At 35.1% G+C, this 24,145-nt stretch overlaps 1 long non-coding RNA gene across 1 annotated transcript; it reads right to left on the bottom strand.

The window, feature by feature from the left end:
- Positions 1 to 1,022: 1,022 nt before the first annotated feature.
- On the bottom strand, positions 1,023 to 2,156 carry LOC135295245 (uncharacterized). The gene is made up of 3 exons (XR_010357279.1): positions 2,056 to 2,156; positions 1,580 to 1,774; positions 1,023 to 1,451 (listed from the first exon to the last, which is right to left on the bottom strand). It is a non-coding gene; the product is annotated as an uncharacterized LOC135295245 (long non-coding RNA).
- Positions 2,157 to 24,145: the final 21,989 nt, after the last annotated feature.

Below are 24,145 nucleotides of genomic sequence, written 5' to 3'. Positions count from 1 at the left end.
TGTGGGTAAGACTTGATGACCTTTAGAGGTCCCTTACAATCCAAACTATTCTATGAAATCTGTTATCTGATGTTCACAATGGATCAGTCCCTACACAGTGGAATGGCTGTACCAGGAGGTTTCATTAATCATTTTAATCTTCATTTTGTAAAGAAAAATACTTAGCTTTATGCCTATTAAAAGATAAATCACTTCCAACAAATGACAGAAGCTAAGTGATGGTATCCAAAGCACTTGCATGTAAAGGCAAATTTCAAAGCTATAATGATTTTCATATTTTGTGATCTCCACATATAGTTACACTGTGATGCACACAGTCACACTTGGTTTCTCCTCTTCATCAGATTCTGTCTTCATTTTCTTTAACAAGAACAGCAATCAACTGACAGGGTAATTTTTTTTTCATTAAAACTAAGCAGCTTTTTTAACCCCTTTATTCAGATGAATTAGCAATCTCTTTGTCATTTTTAATCTATATTACAAGTAGATTGACTATCCAAATTATGTTGCTTAGTTCAAATGTTGCATAACATATTATTTGTCCTAGTCTAGAAAAAAGCCTGGTAAATAACTTTAAAATTGTATGAGTTTAAATCAGTTTGATGCTTCAGGCTACCATACATTTTATTATATTTCACTATTATATACTGTCCACTTATGCATAATATGCCTTGTAATTCTGTTAAGGAAAGTAGTGCTTAACACTAAACTGTATTTTGCTAAACATATTGTAGTTGATTTTTGCTAGTTTCACAGACTGTAATGCAGTACAGCATATGGAAATAAATATTGCCTGTTATATTTTTGATCTGAACTATCAATATAGTCTTTCATTCCTGCTGAAACTTATGGGTCAGTAATAACAGTACAATATTTTTCTTCCATACTTGATAAATATTTATTAATTGCTAATAAAATTAATAAATGATTGCTACAGAGAAAAAATAAGAGTGTTTTGGCTGTTTTATTGTTATCTCAGAGGCAAATTAAATATTTTTGATGATTTTCTGTGATCTATTTTGTAATCTTTCCAGTAAAATAAACTGGAGAAAAACTTCAAGCATTGCATGGTATCCGGTTTTTCATTTCAGAAGAACACATGCCTCAAGTAGGTTTCATGTCATGTCAGCCTCCTAAAATAGCCTAGATTCCTTCACAGAATCAGAGAATGTTTGAGGTTGGAAAGGTCTTCCATAGCTCATTTTGTCTAAACAGCCTGCAAGGCCACCCAGAACCTATTGCCTGTCTCGGCACCACTAAGAGCCTGGCTCTGTGTTCTTTCAAACCCCTCTTCAGGTACATGTACACACATCCCTGTGAGCCTTCTTTTCTCCAGGTTAAGCAGTCACACATCTCTTCTCATAGGAGAGGTGCCCTCGCCCCTTCATCCCTTTACTTGACCCTTTGCAGGAGTTCCTCCAGTAGCTCCATGTGCCTCTTGTGCTGTGGAGCTGAGAGATCAACACAAGTACTTAGTACCAGCCTCACCACTGCTGGGTAGAAGGGAATAACCTTGTTCTGATGGTAACATATCTCCTAATGCAGCCCAGAATACCACTGGCCTTTGTTATTGCCTCACATTCAAGTGGTGTCCATGAGGACCCTTTGATCAGATCCTTTTCTGCAAAGGTGCTTTCCCTCTGGTTGCCTTTCCTGTTCTTGTGCCTGGAGATTTGCTGTTCCAAATGTAGGACACTGCATTCCTTGTTGAGTACAAGTTGAATGAAATCCCTGTCAGCCCCTTTCCCTAGCTTGTTGAGGTTCTTCTGGACAGCTGTACAACAATGTGGCATATCAGACACCCCTCTTATTTTAGTCATTTGCAGAATTGCTGAGGGCACAAGTCTGCCCCATCATTTAGATAATTTGACCCAGTATTGACCCCTGGTGTATAATGCCAGTTCATGTACCAACAACATTTTGCACTACCAATCACCCCTCTTTGTGCCCATCCAGTCAGTCAGGTTTCAGTCCACCCCACTGTCTGCTCATTCAGTCCATATCTCATCAGATTCTTCATAAAGAACAAATGGACCACAGTACTGAAAGCCTTACTGAATTCTGGGTAGACATATCTTGTGCTTTCCCCTCATCCAGCAAGACAGACATTTCTTCATAGATAACCTGCCTGCTCACTCATGGTTTCCCCTTTGTTGACCCATGCTAACTATTCCTTACTGCCTTCATGCCTTCCATTAGCTTAGAAATGGTTTCCAAGGCTAGTCATTCCATCATTTTTATGCAGGGAATGTAAACAGGAGCATTACGAGCACTAGCTTAAGAACAGCATAACTGTAACGCAGTAATTTGCATTTCTGAGAAAATGTGACACTGACTTAATTGGATCTAAGTAATTTTTACCAGTTTGAAGGTTTCAATTCTGAGATTACTATTGAGTGAACCCATTAGTTCCTCTTCTGCCCATATATTAAAATAGATAAATATTTCATATTCTCATGAAGATAAAAATGTATCAGATGTTCTGATAATGAAGCCTCTATCAGATACTTATAAAAGTATAGTGAAAGGTAGTACCAAACACCATAAAAATCAATTACTTATATTCCATTTCTATAAGACTGTTATTTTCTTGATATACAGAGAAATACCTGATAAGACATTTATGTTCCTGCATTACCAATCTTGTTTCACAAAGTATTCTAGAACATTCTAATTAAAAACTGCTTAAAATTTTAATGAAATATTTCTATACTTATAAAGTTACAGGATTTCACTAAATTCTAATTTATTTTTTTTTCTCTTGGTACTTTTGTAATATTTAATAACATTTAGTAATACTTAGGAGTATTTTGTCTATCAAAATGAATGATAGTAAGAAAACCTGCATGTCAGGATCACATGATGTTGAACAAAACACAAAAAACCCCATTTCACATATATAAAAATATTAAAATTTATTTATACATTTGTTTATAAAAATTACATATATATTTCCACAATTTTTTAGAATTTATACTTTTTTTTTTTACCTTGGAATATTTTCCAGTTCAAACTGGAGTGATACACAAAGTAAAAGCATAATTTTTGTCTAAATTGGTTGCACAAAGATTAATGATAACCTTATACACATCAGAGGCTTATTAATACATTTCTTACCACTCTAGTATTTCTACACTAGAAATTAATGAAACTGCCTCCTGCACAAATTCCACTTAAGCACTGACAAGATTCTACTAAAGAATTGAACCAGAAAAAAGCAAAGCCTATATCTGGCACAATATAACATTCTTCTAATCTTGAGGCTGGTAGAATTCAAGAATTAGGTACCTGCACATGCTTTGTTTTAAAACTCAATGCCCATTATTTAGGGAATTCCTAAGTATTTCTTATAAACCAGCAATTTTTAAAATTAATGATAAATAGCCATAAAACTGTGAAATAAATCCTTCCTGGTCCAATTTATCAGTTCAGAAAATATTCAGATCTTAAGGAAGTTATATTACATTGATCCAGCCTCAGCTTCTGATAAAGAACTACCTTCCGGATGATTGCATTTTTTCTCTACAGTATTTTTTCATTCAATGGCAGTTTCACCTGCAAAATGCTATACATTTTTTTTCTTCTAAAAGTTAGAAGACATCAGTTTACAGAGAGAGAGAAAAAAAAAACCAAAAAACAAATAAAACAAACAAAAAAAAAAAACCCCAACCAAAAACAAAACAAAAAAATCCCACCAAGGTAAAAAGGAATCTTTTCCTGGAAAAAGGCACTTCAGTGTTCAAGAACAAGTTTTGCAAGTTGGATGGGTGTCTTAGGGGTGCATTACAGCTTGGCCTCGTCTACCTCCCTGGCTTTCTTAGTATTAAAAAAATTAATCTTAAATCATGATTACCCAGTAGAGATTCAGACCTCAAGGCATAAAACAAAGGAATATCATTCAGCAAAAGCTCTACTGAACATCAATGGAAAAGGCATTGCTTTAGGTGTTACTGCCAGAGAGGTCCACGGCATTAACTGCAGTATCAGCAAATAGAATGTTAGAGCCAGCTTATATCAGGCCATTATCATTTGGTTTCATGTCAATCCAGCTACACTATAATCCCATATTTTGGAAAAACAACTGAATTCTTCTTTCTTAAGTAATGTACAATAAATTGTTTCCACATTCACACCACTGAGTATTTTTTTCGTCTTCTCTAAGAGAAGATGAAAACTTCATCTTACTAACTACAGTTGGACCATGGTATTCAGCCCATTTGCAGCAGCTAATATTTTGGTACTAAATTTGTTTCTTACTTTTATATTCACCACTATGGAAAAATATTTCAGATATACTTGTAACAATTCCACAAATATTGCAGCCATTTCATCTCCTTTGGGGTTGTGTGCTGTATCTACCAGAAAAGCTGATACTGTAATTTACCCTCTGAAGTACACATTTCTAGTGCTCAGTATCCATGGCAGTGTAACTATCAGACCAGGAGATTTAACACAACTTATTTCAAGCAGCTCACCAATAAATGTGCAACCACTAATGATATTCCTATCCCAACCACCTGTTTAGAAGACGGTGGAAACCTTAGGTGGTTCTTATTTCATTTGTAACCACTCTCTGGGGTGAGTAAGAGACATTAGCAACAGTCACACTATTGAGAATGCAAAATCAAGCTTCAAGCTTTAGATAACTTTTCAAGCTTTCACAGGGAAAGAGAAAATATTAGTAAAAAAAATCTGCAACAGAGTGCTACCCTTATCATTTGCTTTGGGAAAAGTTTATTTGGACAAACAGAAATAAGTATTCAAAAAGATGATGTTCCATAATTTTGGATCAAGGATAAGGAATGTATATTTATTAATCTATTTTAGAATAATTAGACACAATATTGTCTGATCTTTGGCAGACTGGCAGGGGATTATAAAAACTATTTTTTTATCAACATATTCTGATAATTTGGACAATTTCTTATCCAGTTCTTTGACATGTTCTTTATGAGGTTTCCTTTACCACTTTCTGCATTACCTGGCCTATTTCCTGTAAGTTTCTAAGAAAGCACAATTAACAATGAAGCCAGGCAAATTCTTAGAATCCCCTTTCTTTATCAGAGTTTGTTTTCCCTACTCTTGTGAAGGCTGCAGTGAGATTTTCCATCAGGAAGCATGTTCATGTAAGCTTATTGTGCAAATCCAAGAGAAAATTGACTGTTAGCTTTGAGGGGTGCAAAAATAATTGAAACAGAATAGAAAAATTTCAAGAAATAAATCATACCTCACTGAGTTAATCTTGGGTAGTTGTATTTTTTGATGTCTAGAAGACTCTAAAGCTTTATGAATTTTTATATGAACCACATGACCTTTTTCTGACTACTTCTACTACTATTTTTCAGAGTAATTAATTGTTTATTAAGATTTTTTTAATATTTATTCCTGTTTTAAATTTATGTTTCCCAAGTTCAAGGTTTGTAGGCTGTACCTATTTAGCTTATGTTGCTTTATTGGGCCCTGCATATTGCACTTTGCAGCAGTAGGACTCAAGAAATGAAATAAAATTTTGCAACGTGTTCTCATTTCGTATATTTACCTGGTTGATATCTGGATATTTTAGGTATTGGAATCCTTTGGATTCAGGTATAATCTGAGTCAAATTCTTCAAAGACCATCTTCAAAGACCAGTACTTTTGAATTTTCAGTTTTACTCTTGACAAGTCTGGCGGAAATGTGGAGAATATACAATTAATTCTGTATCTAGATAAGGCATTATGTCTTTTTGATTGACTGCACAATTTGAAAATTATTATATTCCACAACTGTGAATCAGGTTCTTTACTTTTCCTATACATTTAGAATATTGACTTAAACCAGTTAAATGCATTCAAATTATCTGTGTAGGCTAAATTATATAGGGATTCTGCGATAGCTCAAAATTACAGTAATCAATTCTGAATATATGTACTTAAGACTGAAGTGAAAAATGTTCTGTGGTTCAAAAAGGCATCCATACATCCCTAACTCTGACCTGAATCAACATTTTGAAAGAACATAACCATTGTTATTCATGAATTACTGCTCTCAATAAAAATTATATCTGAATATGTAATTAATTACTAACTGCCTTTTGAATATACCAAAGACTATTAATTTTCCTATTTTTTCCCATCCCTTATTGTCCATAATTTACAGGAAAAAAAAATATATGCAATTTCCTTTTTGGTTTTGTTTTAGTAAATACATGTTCCTGGAAATAGAGCAATTATTCTATTTAATACTTAACTAAATACAAATGCATTTCCAAAACAATTATTTTATCTTCAGTATGGTTCAGTAAGAAACTAATTCTCTGTCATTTAAATATTCAGCTACCACAACAACTATATCTACTGTAATGACTAATTCATTACAAAGTATATTATTATTATTATAGCTTATTCTAAGAGCATTTAAGTTTCCTGCTTTTCTAAGCTGTTTGCCTGGCAATGGAATAGTTTGAAGCACTCTCTGCCTGCCAAGGCTCCTTCTCATCTGCACATTGGGATTCATCTGAGTATGCCCTCCCTCACTCCACACAGGCTTTGTAGCCATGGGAGGAAAGATGTCTCATGCTGGGGGAAAAAAAATGCACAAGTGTAAGAAACCTTCAAAGCAACACAGTCTAAAAAGTATCTAAGAAAATCTTAATGATTACTACAAGTAATAAAGTATTGTAATCCTTACAGAAATACAACAATTTTTATGGGGAATGCAGATCATAAAGAGATGGTCAGATAAAGACAGATGACTTTATCAATACTTCACCCTAAAAGTTATCATGAGCATTAAATTACATATTCATTTTAAGCACAGTAAGATTTTAGAAATCATTTGTCAGTCTCTGATGTGGTGCATAACTAATATTAGACTATGTCAGCAGAACAATCACTTCTACTATGAAAGCTTTATGCGAAGATACAGGTTGTACAATTAAAGTAAACTTACACTTATTGACACTATATTTTTTGGGAAGTTTCAAGGAAAGAAGTTTAGTACACAGGTTCTGGTGATAATGAGACTATTCCACCACTAAAAAGCCTGCTGTCCTTTGTGTGTGAAATATTTCCCTTTAAATATTTTTTTACAATAAAAGTAATAGCTAAAATTTGTTACTTACGCATTTCTAAACTTGGATATTTATACAGTTAAATATTCAAGGCCAGGTGGATGGGGCTATGAGCAACCTGGTTTAGTGGAAGGTGTCCCTGCCCATGGCAGGCAGGTTATAACTAGATGATCTTTAAGATCCCTTCCAACCCAAGTTCCATGGTTCTATAGTATCTGCTGTAATTATTCTGTTGTACTATAATATCCCTCTTACATAAAATTTATGAAAATTTAGATACTTCACTATCCAATTTTTTCACATATTTAGAAGGCCAAATTAAAAATTCCAAGTACATATGTTAAAATAAAGCTAAATTTTCATTAATGGTGGCAAATTATTTCCTTTTGAAATGAAAAAAGTTGTTTGGCTTTTTTTAAGAGTGGGCATGTAAATATAAAAATTATCTTTAACCAAAAGTAATTCTTCTAATTCAGGTAACAACTTTATTCCATTGTTGTCAATGACAAAAAGCAATCATTAACTTTGAAAATGAAGCAGCTCCATTCTATTGTATACAGTTATTTTATTAAATTTATATGTGACAGTAGTGGTTGAGAAACTTTGCTTCACTTCACTTCTGGTGTCTCCCTTTTCATTTTTTTTTCAAATTTAAAAGTGTCTTTATTTGCTTATAAAGCAAATATTCACTACATAGTAGCAAGGCAAATGAAGCATTGAACATAATGCAATTTGGTATTACCCAGAAAATATACGGTAATTGATAGATATGTACTTTTTTCTGTACACAGAAACATTAACAGATGCAGTCATTATGTCTAATGTTCTTGGCATCTGCATGTGTCTGTTAGGGAAGCTAAACACGGCTTAAAAATGTACAGTATCTTTGCAGCTGTGGCATACTGAGAGAAGAAACAAAAAAGCACGAATGTAAGACAAACAAGGGCTAAGAATGAGTTGGGAAAAATGCAGCACTGATCATTTATCAAACTATTTATACTACGAAAAAAAGGATACTAGGCTCCAATTTCCTACCAAATTCTAACCCCCTCAATGTGTAAAATGTGCAATTTCATTGTATTGAATGAAACATGGACAAAACAACTATTTAATGACCACAAGTGATGTAAGAACCAAAGCAAATCAAATTGAAATCAAGGTTATTTGTCCATCACTTTTGACAGATAACATTTACAACTAGAAACTTTAAAAAGCCATTTAATTAATATGTTAAAAACTCTTCTTTGTTTTTAAATGACATGTCAATGAGTTAGTTTTGACTCAAATACTCTTGCATTTCCAAAATCACTCAGATTTTTTCCCTCAGTCAGTGAATGCCACTGGCATTCACCAAGCAGAAAAGAGAGAAAACAAATCTTTTGTTCATGATCATTCAGTTTGCGTGTTTAAATGGAGACGAATGACCTTGAGATACAAGCCTGTGTGCAAGTACCTTGTATCATTCAGAGCTCAGAAGTGATCTCCTCTCCCTGCAGTAATTTTGAAACAAGTGTGCTTCAGCTTAAATGCTTATGCCCTCCAGCCAGCCTTGAGCAGAAACCTTCAATGAAGGTTTCATTTGAACCAAGAGGAAGAAATCTGAGTGCTAGAATACATAAATGTGGCTCTTATCATTTTTCCTTGGCTACTTTGTAAGAAATACACTGGGGTGGCAATTTTCCCTTTGCCTCTTCTAGAAAAAAAAAAAGAGAGTAAAATACTGTCCTGATCATTTTCTCTACGATACTTTGACAGATTTCTTTCATCATCACTTTGTGGCAGGTTGTATGTGTCTGCTTTCAGAGATACTGAATTAGTTTGCACATGAAGATGAGTCTACTTCTGGTGGACTTTTTTTAGCCATCGTTATGTGTGCAGAGGTACCAGCTTCATGATGCTATCTATTCTGACTAGAATAATTAAATTTTTCATTAATCCTTTTCTTCCACAAACCCCATGAGATACCTGCCCCATGAAAGGGAAGTCTGCAGAGATTGTTTTGGTGCACAGAAGTGCTGAGGAAGTGAAATTATGCAACACATAAGGGAGTGTAACTTTGATAGGACCTGGTTACAGACATTATTTCACTGAGGCAGAGGACATGGTCATCTTCAGAGTTTAATTCTGTTCTCATTTATAGTTGTATAAATCCAAAGAAATTAGTGAAAATTGAATTAAAATATAGTTATTTTACAGAGGGTCCTGTCTACAATTAATATATGTATCACTCAAGAATATATGTGGTTATCTTCATTCTGAAAACATTCAGTTAAAAAATATTCTGAGGTCTGAAAATTTTATCATTGTGATAAATGGTAAATCTTGGCCACGGAGTTACAGGAATAAATCTATGTATTAAAGACAAACCATTAATAATATCTGAAGTATAATTGATGGTCTTGGAGCTGAATTGTTCTTTCAGTACCTGATCACCAAAGCAAACACCAAGGTAATCTGAAGATGTACAGTCAGATACTGCACTCATGATATTGCATTTAAATGTTGATGCTTTTTTACCTGCAGTGAGTTGGTTTTAACACAAACACTGCAGATAGGTTATATGCATCACATGCCATTTTGCACTCAATTTTCTTCCACTGACTAAAACTCAGGTCTGGGGTTTGTTCTCTTATTTGTATTGCTGTGAAGAAGTTATAACTTTGGTAAAGTCCAAAGTCACACTTCTCAAAGGAAAGAAAATTAAACGTGACCTTTGTTGAAGCTGTAAAGCAGTAACACAAGGAAAAGAAACTAATACAAAGTTTTGTTTTGCTCTTCCTTGTAGTAACCTATAGTTATCTTTTTTTTCAAAGCAATTTCTGTATGCCGGAGTTCAAACCCAAGATCAGTTTCAAGCTGTACATTCTATTGCAATTCCCATACTGCTGGCACTTCTGGGAAGCAGGTGGGTTTAAGCACAGTATACTGTAAAAAAAGTAATTTTCCTGGCACACCATAAAAGATCAGGTATTGCTGGCCTTTAAAAAATTATAATAGAATTTATTTATATTTCCAATTTTTATTATGTAGAGATACATAAGTACAAATCCTTCATGAAGACAGAACTTACCTTCTGATGCACAGATGAAAGAATACGTTTGTAGACACTTAAATTAAATTATTCTCTTTCCACTGTAAGAGATGAAGTTCCTCTCCATTTGAATGAATTTATTCTGTTATATACTGTATTGCTTTGAAACACAGTTTTTTTACAAGCATACTCATTTGTGCCCAGTGGTTCAAGGAATCATGCTGTTCCCCAGTTTCTGTGAGAAACAATGCTTTCCATTTCAACAACTACAAACCCAAGACAAGCTATTACTGTCTGTCTACATTAGCATGTCTTTTGTGCTTTGCAGCATATTTAACATATGCTGCATAACATATGGTTTAAAAAGAGAAAATATTATATTCTAACACTTCAGATACTCTATCTTAATGAGATAATCAGATTATCATCTGATGATGGTATAGCATCCTTAAGTGTCACTAGCAATCTGTGTGCATTTTGCAATGACAGTATGTGAATATGTACTTCAGTGCATTTCCAACCCAAAGCATTTCTGCATATCAAGAAAGTATGACTTTTTTTCCTAGAGAAAAGCTCTCAATAGAAGGGGTAAATTTACCAGATTTTCTTTGTTCTTTGGTCCATCTCAATAACTGAATCTGTACCTTTCAGTCAAAGCAATAGTCTACAAAGCCAAAGTGTGTGAAACATGAATATTTTTCACTTTCTTTCTACTTCCACAGTTTGAAAGCTATCTCAAAACTGGTTTAGTTGATGAAAATTGATAACTATTCCTTAGGAAAACCAATTCTGAGTAGGCTGCAGTCTGCAGGAAAAAATGCATTGTAAGGATACGGGGTCTTTAAACACAATTGTGAAAATATCCTACTTGCTGTTCCTAGTATTCAGAATCAACACCCCAGGAAAAAAAGCAAACCAAACCTGAGGTGGAGGCAGGAAGATGGAAAGAGATTGTGCAGATTGGTTGACATGTTTGAATTACCTGCTGGCATACTTATGAATGGATAAGTGTTAGTAGAAGTAGTTCTGGAGAAACAAGAATGACCTACTAATTCCTTCTTTTAGGGTAAGTAAGGGAAAGATACAACTGACAGATAAACAGGAGACAGAGGCCACAGTTCAGTTCCCTAAGAATAGGGAATGTGTGCCAAGTAATTTTTCCCAAAAGTCTCCTTATTTTAGAATTCCATACACTTGACTGTCAAGAAGCATTGGATTGTAAACTTGTATGAAACAGAAGAAAAATTACTGTAATTTTTTCTGTGTAATTATTTTATGTTCCAGCAGCCCCTCCCAGATCCTGAAACTTCTGCTTGTCTTTATTTCTTGCCAATGTAAAGATACTGCCATTACTCCCAGGGAAGTTTTTATGATCTTATGATAAAAACAACCATTGTGCATAAAGCATAAATACGGAAAGAACTGCAAACTGTGCACAGATGAAAACTGATTCAGAAAGGGTTGTTTTGTACATGATTTTGCATGAAATATTGATTCACTTCATTTTTTTCATTTGTTATTGTCGCAGTGCAAAGTGTGTGTAAGAAAATCTCCAATGTGATTAAAACTGACAAATCTGTTACAGATACTGTAACTGTATGAGAGGACTGACAATACACACAATGAAACAGAAACATATGCTCATTTCTGTCTGACAGAAAGTAGAGTAAAATTTAAGATAACATGATAGCAGGCAATACAACAGAAGACAAAAAGCCAATACACTACAATTTAAAGGATTTTGTGAGAAATCAAATATTGCTCCATCTTAATTAGGATAAACCTTTCTATGTACTTTTTTTTTTACTTTACTTTCATCTTTGTAGATCTCTCAGTGTATTCAGAAACAAATTTTAAGAGGACCAATATTAAAATGCATGCATAGGAGACTTCTTGACAAAAATAAAAAATAATTTCATGAATAAATTAGATTCTTTATGAACTGAAAACAAACCCTCTACAACCAGTGCAGGAGAAGTGTGCTTTTGATACAACTTTTTAGAAAATTATTCATTTCTAAAAGTGTGTTACAAGTTGACTTATCTGTACTATACACTTTGGATTGCAATACATTTTTTATTATATTCTGCTTAATGTTCTAGTGTGCTTAGCTTAGGATTGAAAGCTCATTAGTGACAATGAGGAAGAAAAAAACAATCAGATGAGCTCAGCTGAGATTGCCATAAACACATCAGTCAGTGTTTATCAGGTAATTCAGCCTCAGCAGTTGCAGTCTCTGAGCTGTTCTGCTGGGATTGCTCACGGTTCTTGTGCTCTTTCTATTCACTCTGTTTAGGGAATATAATCTGAAATATGCTTTTTCTATTTAAAGAGGCTGTATGAAAAGATCCACATCATGATTTCCCATTACTACGGAAAATGAGGCATGTGTGTATAAAAAGTGGATTGCAAGCCAACAAAATATTTTAGCTCTCTGCAGTTGACCTTGTAAGTTGTTATAGTGCTCTCCCTACATGGCAGTCCAGGAACTCCACCGCTGAGCACAGTCACAACCATGTGGACAGTTTTGACTAAGGGACTAAAAAACATTGCATGTCGCATTGACTTTGGCACTTGAGTTGCTGGCAATGGAACAAGACAAAGCAATCGTAGATGTTCAGCAATAGCCAAGTCCAGCAGAGTGATGACTGCTGCAAGAGTGACATCGGAGAGATTGCTCTGTAATGCTGGTCAGGCTATGAGCGTTTGTGCCCTTAAACCACCACGGCTTGTCAGGAAGGATCAGCTTACAATTTTCAGCATTATACTTCCAAATATCTTTAAAAGAAAGAATGGCAACAGCAAGAATATTGCAACCTTGAAGAATATGACATAAAGAGTCTGGTTTGCAATTTTGGTTTTGTCTTTTTTTTTTTTTCAATTGCATCCACTGTCCCATGTTGCAAATCAGCATGTTTCATTTAATTAAATAAACACTGTAAATAGCAGATTTGACAGAGTAATGTCTGAAGAATATGAAGAATACATCTATGTCTGCTAGAAGAATATGAACACAGCACAAAGCACATCCTCAGCAAAAATTGATTAATTGCATAATATTGGAACAAAGAGGGGAGATTCTGCCTTTAGTGAGAAACTTGATGATACAAGGGAGAGAACCACCAATTAATGAGTATGTTTATAGCATGTTAATTGCCAGTTCTGGGACCAACACACTTTAAGAACATTTAGAAGGCTTCTGATAACCCTCTGTGCCTAAAGCTCTTTTTAGCACATGCCATGCTTACAATTCATCTGCTTCTCATAAAACCAGTGTTGCCAAGTAAGGTGAAAAATATATCAAGTGGTAATAAAAGCTAATACCCTCTTAGGTATGACTTATTCTGCACATTTATAGATGCTATAAACCCTCACTGAAGATAAACTCACAAAGACTATGTTTTCCACAGTTCAAAGGTCTTCAAATGTGGGTGGGCTGAGACCTCCTTACCCCAAAAGACATCATCTGTGAATTGTGTATGAAATTTTTAGTAAGAATAACACAATGTAACCATCACAACTGTCATAAATTCCACAGTTTCTGCACAATCAAAAGTCACAAACACCTTTGGCTGGGCCCGGAGCTTTCACAGCATCAAAATAAACTGCTCATCCAGTTGGTTGAGTACTTGGAGACTCCAAGGGGTAGCATAACTAGCATTTTGCATAATCTGTGTACAAATAAATGTTATTAATTTCACCTGGTTTGGAGTCAGAATCATGCCTTCCTGTATTGTTTTGATCCATTGGACAATGAAAACAACACAGCCTGGTTCAAGGTGCATACAGAACTCCAGCTTACAGCCATTCCATCAGCTGCAGTATCAACTCTGCCTCATAAACAAGGTTTATTTCTCCATGCCTAGAAAATTGGTTATTCCAGCCATTAGCTATCCAAGACAGATTTCACAGACAGCAGTACATAAGCTTGCTACTCACACAGCACAAAAAGACATTATTTCTGTTTCTTGCAATGTTCTCTGTCATTCCCCTTGGAAATGTTATTTTCTTATAATATATACAGGAGAGGAGGCTGGAATTGAGGTAATATTTTTCAAATTTTTTTTATCAGTCCTTTTCCTAACAAAGAACTGAGGGTGGGATGGGATGGAAAGATATTTTTCTCTTCTCCAAACCCCAAAATCTTCAAAAAAAAAAAAAAGACATTGGTTGTCATACACTTTTTTCATCATCTGTTCCCTTCCATTTTAACTCAGTACATTTGCTCCCACTCTCAGAAAGCTATCTGCAGAGAACAAGGGGTAGATGCAGGCCAAAAGAAGGTTCTGTTAAACCTAACAGACAAACTTCTGTAAGGATAAGGCAGTAGTTTTCTTCATATACTTTGCACTCTGGCATAAATTATTCTTATTTTTCTATGCCACTCTTCTTCCAAGGGACAGCCCATCTGCCCCCAAAACTGTAGCTTATGTGGGAATAAGACTTTGAATAACCCTCTTTGTCCACATCAAGGGAAAAACCATGCAAGAGCTGACAGAGCAAGGCAAGAGGTATCCACCACAAAATCACACACAGGTAAAAGAAAGTGAACAAACCAACCATATAACTGTAAATAAACTCATATGACTGTGACAAACCAAACATAGAAAAAACCAAACTGGATTTCGCACTACTCCTTCAAAAGATGAACTAATACTCAGCTAAAAATGTGTAAATTCAAGAATAACACATGACAAATCAGTTCAGAAACAGAGACAAATGTGACAGGTGAGGGCAAAAGAAAACCAAGGAAAATACATGAGGTCTCTACATAAGAAATCATTTGGCTGTGGTTATGTGGAGACCTGCAAAAGCTCTGCTCATCCTCTTTCTCTTTCCTGCATTGTCACACCATCTGTTCTTACACATCCTCTCTGCTGTACTGGTACAATTCCTCCAGGAATCAAGGGTATGTATCTTAATTTTGTGGTGTGTTTAAGAGAGGCTTTAAGAGAGGAATCTCTCACCTCAAAACCATGGTCACCCCAAAGTGGTTAATGTCATTAACATTTGGCCTTAGTCAATACTCAATATTCAGCAACATGCATTTCAGAAGCTTGTTCAAGGTACACATTTAATGATCAGATGGATGTAGTCCTTAAAAGCAATATTTGCACGTTCCTTGCATTGTGATTATGGAGCACCTGTTTTAAGACCCTCAGGTTTTACAATGCTGGTCTTAAAGGTACATTTTGTGATAAGAGATTTACAAATCCCATGACAGAAAAGTTAAGAAAAAATAAAGGGCACATTAAAATGAGCACCAAAATAAATATATAGACCACAAACCTCGTTAAATGAAGTTTTGTTTTATCTACATTTTTTTCTTCACTGCTAAAAATCAAAAAACCTCTGAATTAACAGGATGTACTGGGGCCCCCATACAAAAAAAAAAATAGACAAGGGGGAATAGTCTTAAGCTGGGGAGGACAGGTTTTGATTAGCTATTAAGAATAAATTCTTTACTGTGAGGGTGGTGAGGCACTGGAACAGCTTGTCAACAGAGAGTGTGGACTCTCCACCCCTGCACATATCCAAGACAAGGCTGGATGGGGCTCTGAGTAACCTGTTCTGGTGGAATCTAGTGGATGCTCAAGACTTCTCAGGTTTTCTGATAAAATATTTCTGCAAATAATTAAAGTCAAAGAGCTTTATTTATATATCACCAGTGTATCACCAATTTTATTTATATATCACTATTTTTATATATAAATTTTAAATTCAAAGTTTTTATTTATATATCACCAGTGTATTTTTTATGTATGTATAAAATGGGATTGAATCCTATGTTTGAACATGTGCTCATGATTAAGCTACATTTCAATAGGCCAGCACAGAGTAGTCATAATCATTTAGGACTATATGTTTACAAACACAAACATAATTTATGCAGACAAGAAGCAGAACAGTGAATGTAAAAGAGCCCCAGCAAACCAAAACATTATAAAGATGACAATGTGAGAAATTATGAATTATGGTAATTTGAAAATTGCACAAAGAAACTGTATTCTTTTTACTAAATTGATACCCATCGTTTTGCATGCAGCTGTATATGTCAAATGAGAGGACTATTGAACATGCTTTTGTGTAAAAGTCTCAATATGAAGATGGATTCTGTAAAAATAATATATGGCACTGGGAAGGACTGATGGGTTGTAGGCAGTAAATTATAAAACAATGATAAAATAGATACAGTTATGTGTTTGAAAACCTTCAGTGAGTATAATCCAAAACATAAATGTCATAGACACTCTACAAATGGTAAATATATGTGATAAGATGGCAAAATAACCCCCTGAGCATGGCCAGTAACTTTTCAGAGTGATTTTTAAGTTCTTATTCTAGCAGGTAGGCCGTGTCAATGACTGTGTGAACACATTCTGTAAGTATCTATGCATATCAGACTAGCAGAGCACTCTGTTGGCAAATGATTTGCAGCTGGAAACTGTTACACATACCACTTTTATTCTAGTTTCTATCTTATAATTTAGGAGGCTTATTTCAGGTTTGGGACATTTTTAATTACTCTGTATTCTTATTTCTAGGTGGGGGGGAAAGGCATGGTTTTATACAAGATTTGAACTGCAGATATTGCAGCATACATGTACTAAAACCTGAAATTTGTTATTGGCAAAAAACCCCCATCTTTTATTAGATCCTAACCAAACTAGGAAATCCAAGTCATCTAGAACCTTTGGGTGAAGCCAAGACAGGCCAGAACATGGAAATATGCAGACTAACTTTAGTGAGGCACACTTCCTGGTTTAGCCCAAGAATGGCTTTTTATTGTCTATTTTCTGCTCTGCAGAGGATAAAGAGGACAAAGGCTTTCTGGTCCTTTCTGAATGACAACCTGTTTCCTTGCTTTTATCTTCTACTGTGCATAAAGCCAGATTTTTTTTATTTGATTTTTATTAAATACTAAATGTTATTTTTTAATAAGCTACAAAAAAATTAAAGTAATGCTTCAGTAAGTTTCAGTAGTAACTTAGTGTACAGTAGCAAATTATTAAATAGAGGTACAAGAACTTGGATTAATTTGTAATGTAAGATTATAGCACTATTAATAACATCTATATTTCTCATAATATTGTAAGCATGTTTTATCTTTTGAACAGAAGGAAACTTTAAATCTGAAAACAATTGCAGTATTGACATAAGTATTCAGGTTCATTAAGACGATAAGAGAAACAAAAACTATCGCTGTATTAAGAAACGAATTACCTCAGGACTACTAGATAAGATGAACCATAAAGTTCTTGTCTTTGGTGTTTTCTACTAATTAACTAACTATATATTCATTATTATCAGAATGCTATTCATCTTTTCTTTAGAAAGAAATATCTCCTCCCTTGTTTTCACAGGAGGTATGCAATGAGCTTTTCCTACTTTTTTTTTTTTCGTCAAATTACCCATACAAAGGCAGATATCTATCACAGTGTATCTTCACTCCCATAGTTCCTCTTTCTCTGGAACTCTTTCCTAACTGACTCTATCTAATCTTGGGTTTGTGTTTCACAGTAATGCTTTCTAGCTTTTAAATCTCTGATGGAAAGGGAAGTGAAATTGAAAGAGATTGATCTGCTGGAAGACTACACCCGTTTATCAGATTCCTGCCTCACATTACCTCAGATTTACTCATTTTGCAGGCTACAGGTAATTCAGCGGGAAAACAAAAATCAACCTCACTTCCCCCTGTCATTACCTCAACACCTTCTTTGTTTTTTCTTTTTCTGTGTTTGTTCTGTGCCTTGAGCACAAATATTTGTAAATCCATCCCTGACGGGGCTGGACAAATGGAAAAGCAATGCTCTGGCAGTGGTCCGTCAAGGACCTTCCTGCTACCCTTCCAGCACAAAGATGGAAATTTTTAACCACCACAGCTCCTGTTGGAAATAGTTTTTCAAAAATGACGCTCAAAGTAACAGTTGTGATATATTTCATATATTGACCAAAGAGAATAGATTATTTGATAGATTTTCTGCCTGGAACATAATTACCCAATGCTAAAATGAGTCTCCAAAGCAGAATAATTAGTGAATCATCTGGCAGAATCTTACCACCGTGACCTACAGATATGAAGAATTCAGTGAAATAGAAAGAAGCATTTTAATTCCCTTTGAAATTATACAAAAGGGACTGGAATTGGTCACTGAGATGCTGTATACATCTAGACAATACTTGCCTCTCTGTAGATGCTGGTATGATGAAAACCAACTTGAAAGTGTCCTTAGACTTCTCCCTGTTCAATGAGTCTTCAAAAAATATGGTCTGTCTTAGAGTATAAAGTGATAAAAAACTTATCAGGAGAAATTCAATTTAAAAAATGCTTTAAGATTTTGTTGGGCACCTTGGGTCTGCCCATGGTGGGAGATGGCATATCCTGACAGCCAGGGCCCATCCTCTCCCAGCCAAAAACAGGGCAGGCATGGGGCACTGGGGTAGCCCTAGCCCCGGCCATTGGGGAAAGGGATGGGATGTGTGCCAGGGGTGTGCCTGGCATGGCAGGACTGTGGGGAGCTGTGCCCGGCTCAGTGGGGCCGTGTCCAGGCAGGGCTGTGGGGAGCTGGAGACCGGCCCTGCTGCGGCACGTCCAGGCTGGAGCTGACTGGGGGTCAAGGGACCTGGGCAGGGCAGGGAGAGCCTTGGAGGACTGCTGGTGCCATCAGGAACTCAGGTGTTTTAAAATTTCTGGGTACTATAGGAAGTTTCAGAATAAAAATAAAATAACAGCAACTTCAGCTACCTTATTTCTTGGGTATGATGTAATTTTCCAGAAGTAATTTTGCATAAGTCGGTCTGTAAAACACAGACATAAAAAATAATAGTAATAGTAATAGTAATAGTAATAGTAATAGTAATAGTAATAGTAATAGTAATAGTAATATTTACTTCTGTACTACTTTCAGGCACCTGGCATGGTTCTTGGGCTTGTCTTGTGCAGTGCCAGAGATGGAATTCAATGATCTTTTTGGATCCCTTCCAACTCAGGATATTCGATGATGACTAAAAAGGCCAAGTAGAAGTAAATTAGATGCTGCTGTGTTTCTGTTTCATCAGCAGTACCATCAATAAAATCTGAACTTCAAAATCTGCTTATTTTATTTTTTTTCATCTTTGACTTACAGATATTTCTCCCATCCATGGTTGTTTGTCATTGAAGTAATACATGAAGGAAAGAAATGGTGAGCAGTCCCTCACATACAAGTATTTAATGCTTAGTGCTTCTGTACTCCAACACTCCAAAAAGAGATGTCATGTTCAAGGCAACTTTCAAGAGACAGAGAAGAGCAGGAAATTGTGGTTGTGGTTGGACAGCTGGCTAAACAAAATGGCTGTCTATGCACTTGCTGTCTCCATGCTGAACGTATTCCAACATGTCTCAGACCTGTTTGTTCAAAAAATTGTTTTTCCCAATAGGAAAACATATTGGCACAGCTTTCTTTGCATGCCCCACTTGCTATCTAATTATTTCCAGAGTAGGAAAGACAGGTTAATGGTAGCTTCTGAATTTTCAGTGCAGTCTGCATCCTAAAAGACCAGAAAGAGAGCATATACTGAGACTAGAAAGTTTTCTGAGACACCCGTGAGTTTTGCTGAGAAAATGAAGTCCAGTTCTAACCCATTTTCCAGAAATGCTTCTGGGTAATTTTCCTCAGGAAACAATTCTGTCTGTGGATGGAGGAGCAATTCTGAGAAAGGTAATCACAAAGAGCTATGGCTTCCAGTGCAGAATCATAAGTTTCCATATTGACCAGATGATTCTAAACCCATCATTTTCAGTGTGCTGCTTTCTAGGACAATTAGTTCCCCCCTTACTGTGTAGAGAGAAATTAACTATTAATTTCATGTAATGTACTCCACTGGTTGAATGCCAAATCAATATTTAAATATGGTATCATACAAGCAACAACACAGCATAAATATCCTCTTATTTTCTTTTTCAAGTTCTAATTCCTCTTAAGGAACTTTTATTTAAATGGAAATTGCATTCTCTATTTGATACAAGAGTGTTGACTGTGCGCATAATGTGCATTTAAATTTTAGGAGCAGAGATAAGTATTTTACTCTTTATTTGAACACGAAAGGAATGTAAATCTTAATATTATATCCATAATGAGCACATGCTAGCAACTGGGACAAAAAGAACTCGATAAAATGTACCAATGGAGAAAACACCCAAGTGAAATGAGATGGAGTAAGAATCAGTTCTTGCATGTAGTTAATGGATAGTAATGTGCAAAATCTGTGATCCCACCGCCAGAAGCAATGTTTATCAGCTAGCAAAACCAGACAAACACAAAGCTGTTTACTTAAAAATGAAATAAAATAAAATAAAATAAAATAAAATAAAATAAAATAAAATAAAATAAAATTAAATTAAATTAAATTAAATTAAATTAAATTAAATGAAGTTAAATTAAATTACATTTCTTAGCAAAGTATACAGATATTCTGTAAGAAAGTACAGATATTCTGGAACATTTCTGTATTATGCCTTTAGAGGACTGTTAAATAAGTCACAGACATATTATTTGACAAATAACTTGTTCATTATATTTTCAAGTAAAATTTTCTCGAAAGATTTTGTTTTCACCAATGCTTAACACCATTTATGAATTTTCTGACAAAAACAAAAGCACTTCTGAATTCAAAACTAGTATTTATCACATAGTATTTATCAGCTATTGGCATGAATGTTCCAGAGTATTATGTGGAAAAAAGGTAACAAACAAACCACCTGTTTGGCGCTCAACTCACATAGTCAAGGGTGCAGTCAAGGATATCCTCATCCCACTAATGGCAACGTGGATGTCTCCAGGGAGTGTACATGGATAGTGCAGCCTTGGATGACTGCTGCACCAAGAGCAAGTAAATCTTCGAGACAATATTGGGAACACAAAACCAGATTCCTTAATCTTTGTCTTCAACTATGGCTAAAGTTATTGCATTAAAAAACCATCAAAAAATTGGTTTTTTTCATTGCCAGTATTGCCCAGCACACTACACAACAGCTGGGAATCACTGAGATTCAGTATGCTCCTTATCCCTCACCTGTTTCCTGGACTCCTTTCCCAAAACATGACATAAGAAAGGCTCTTTATCAAAATATTTCCTGTCATGTAATGCTGAAGATACTTCAGATCTTTGTGGTTGGGAAAGGGGGGATCAAAAAATCCACAACAGTGCAAAGTTAGGAGTTTCCAGTTTGACCTAAATAAGTGGGAAAGTTCTTTAAATATTAAGAGCCACAGATGTTTTCCAAACTAATTTCCTTCTGGTCACATTTCTTCTGTCAAAAAAAAATGTTTCCTGCAGACTCTCAGGAATTCAGAGTACTTAGATGCTGTGTGTGAGCTGAATTGCCTGTTCCTGGGAGACATTTTTTTCTTTGCAAGCAAGGGGAAATATAATCAAACCCTTTTAAAGTCAAAGGGCTACTGCAGTGAAATGAAAAACAGAGGGATTAATTAATTGTAGCTTTGCCAATTTATCTTTTTGTTTTGTTTTGTTTCCTAAACCATTTATTACATAACATTTAAAAGAATAAGCCTGTTCAGAGCATACAGAATATCACTTTCTTGTAATTTATAGGATTAATGTTTTGTATTTGCACAGACCTACACTGAATTACCTATCTCCCCTGTAAAATATAAAGGTATATTGTCTTCATTCTCTGAGATTTCTTATTTTCATCTGTTGTTTCTGTATATAAATTCCAGAATGTAGTTCAGAATGGAAGATTATTAAAATAATTTGTATATATTTGAGACATTCATTCCTGCATGTAAAAATGCAAGAGAAAATCTATCTTCCAGTTATATTGCAGAAAAACTATATATATAAGAGTGCAATAGTGAAACCAAGGGTAAGAATATGTTTGAAAAAGACAAAAAAAAGAGAAAGAATGACACAATATTCAGGGAAGAGAAGTGGCTAAGTAGAAAAAGTCTTTTGACAGGTGTTACATAATTAGCAGAATATCTCTTTAATGGTGATACTGGAAATATATCTAATAACTGCAGTCTGTTCTACCTTTTCCTATGAAGCCTTCATTAAGTGGGTTCCTGGAAGATAAGGCTGAGATAAAAGAGTTCCTGAAAATATAAAATTAGACATTTCAAAACTAGCAGCCTAAAGTACTTTGGATATTTGTACCAAAGCAAAGGTTCGATCTTTTCACATAGCAGGTACACTGGGATGGATTTTGTGACCTCCACAGGAACAAGGAAAGTTTTGAAAACCTACTTCATTTCATCACCTGCTTCTCTCTTGATTAAGAAAGAATGTGTAAAGGAACATTTTTTCTTTACCTGTTAATTTCCTTTGTCTTTTCCAGTTTTAGGCCCAAACTGGCATAATTCTTCCAGTATTTTTTCATTTTCTGCACAAAAGCAGTCTCGATTTTAAAATTAACATAGGGAGACTTATTTATTACAATTGTTCATATTTCTCTGACTTTTATAATCAGAAATAATAAAGTTGCTTCTTATATTCTGATATCTACCAATCCAGGCAAGCCTATGGCATAACTATCCTTATTGTATTGTAAATCAAAAGGGACTCAGACGTTGGAGAGAGAAAATGATGCATCTGATTCCATCATCAGAAGGCTAAACACTTATTATTCTATACTATATGCATTGCATCTAAACTGAATCTGCCTCGCACTCTTGCTCACAACTGCACAGAACTGCAACTCATCTTTGATTCTCTCTTGACTGTCTCATGATAGTTCCAACACACACAGTCTCCTGGCCCTGATAGGCCAAGGGAACAAAACGTCCTCACTCTGGGTAAACAACCTCCATATTGCATTCCACTTTAGCACAACACAGGCACAGCAAGAGAGATAAGAAATGTTTCCTTCTTCTCTGCTTGTCTCACAGCTCCTCTCTGTTCAGAGGGCATGTGAATACCACATTGGAGACCACATCTGATGGGGTTCTAATCTAACTCACATCTTTCTGCATCATATTAAAAGCTTTGATCTCAGCTCACTGCAAAATTTAAACAATGAAACCCAAACAGACTGCTACTGTAATAGTAACTGCAATGTATTTTCCACAGTACTACTTAAATGCTTTTTGCTAAATTAAAAAGATTTTGCACCAGCTGAAGTAAACAAGGATTTAAAGATATTTTTTCTGGTCCATGTCTTACCCAACTTTTCACATTGATAATAAAATACTGGTATCCTTCTTCCCTCTAGAACATGGAAATGTAGGTACCACTATAAATGAATCCTGTCAAGGGGGAAAGATAAGCAAACACCTTGAAATTCACAAGTCCATGAGTTCATGGGTCATCAAATCTTAATTTAAACAAATTTAAAACCAAATGCCCAAAATTTAGAAAACTTTCTGCAATGTATGTTTTTTTTAACCCTGCAGCTCCTGTTTTTATACTGAACAAAATATACTCCAAGGGGGACAATTCACTTTAAAAAAAATTTATCCCATACCTGTGCTATAAGGGAATCAACACTTCTAGACTCATTTCCTTATTAATGTCATTGAGAACTGTCTCCTTGATGAATCAACATTTGTGTCACAAACTGATATTCTGGATGGGTAGAAAATAATTGTTATTTACTGGTTTCCCTAGATGCAAGAATGTGAACAGGAAGACCTGTGGGTGTGGCAGTAAAAGATAACATAGCTGGTATGAAGCTTATGTTTTGATGTGGCATTTCGGAGCACCTTTTCCTGCAAACCCCCTGCAAACACACATGGTGTCTTTACCATCCTTGGGCCCAAGGTGTGTTCACTACAACTGGTGAAGAAAAAAATTGATTAACACATTTTTTTTAAAAGGTGATAATTCCTAGTGGTATTTACAGTTAAGACAGACTTGAGTTCAGTGTGTAAGTCACAGCACTACCCAGAGCTTTCCTTAGGAGGCAGATCTCCTTTTAAGTCACTATTAGTTCTCTCCTCCGCTTTTCAGCATCATGATCTCATCAGATAAACACAAACACACACACAGAATAAAGTTTCAATGAACACACAGGAAATATGAATAGAAAAACTAAATGAAGGATTATATTATTATTTTAAATT

This window comes from Passer domesticus, chromosome 2, assembly GCF_036417665.1.
Source record: "Passer domesticus isolate bPasDom1 chromosome 2, bPasDom1.hap1, whole genome shotgun sequence".
Lineage (NCBI taxonomy): Eukaryota > Metazoa > Chordata > Aves > Passeriformes > Passeridae > Passer > Passer domesticus.
The sequence above is the reverse complement of the archived record's forward strand: the minus strand, read 5'-3'. Positions and strand labels throughout refer to the sequence as shown.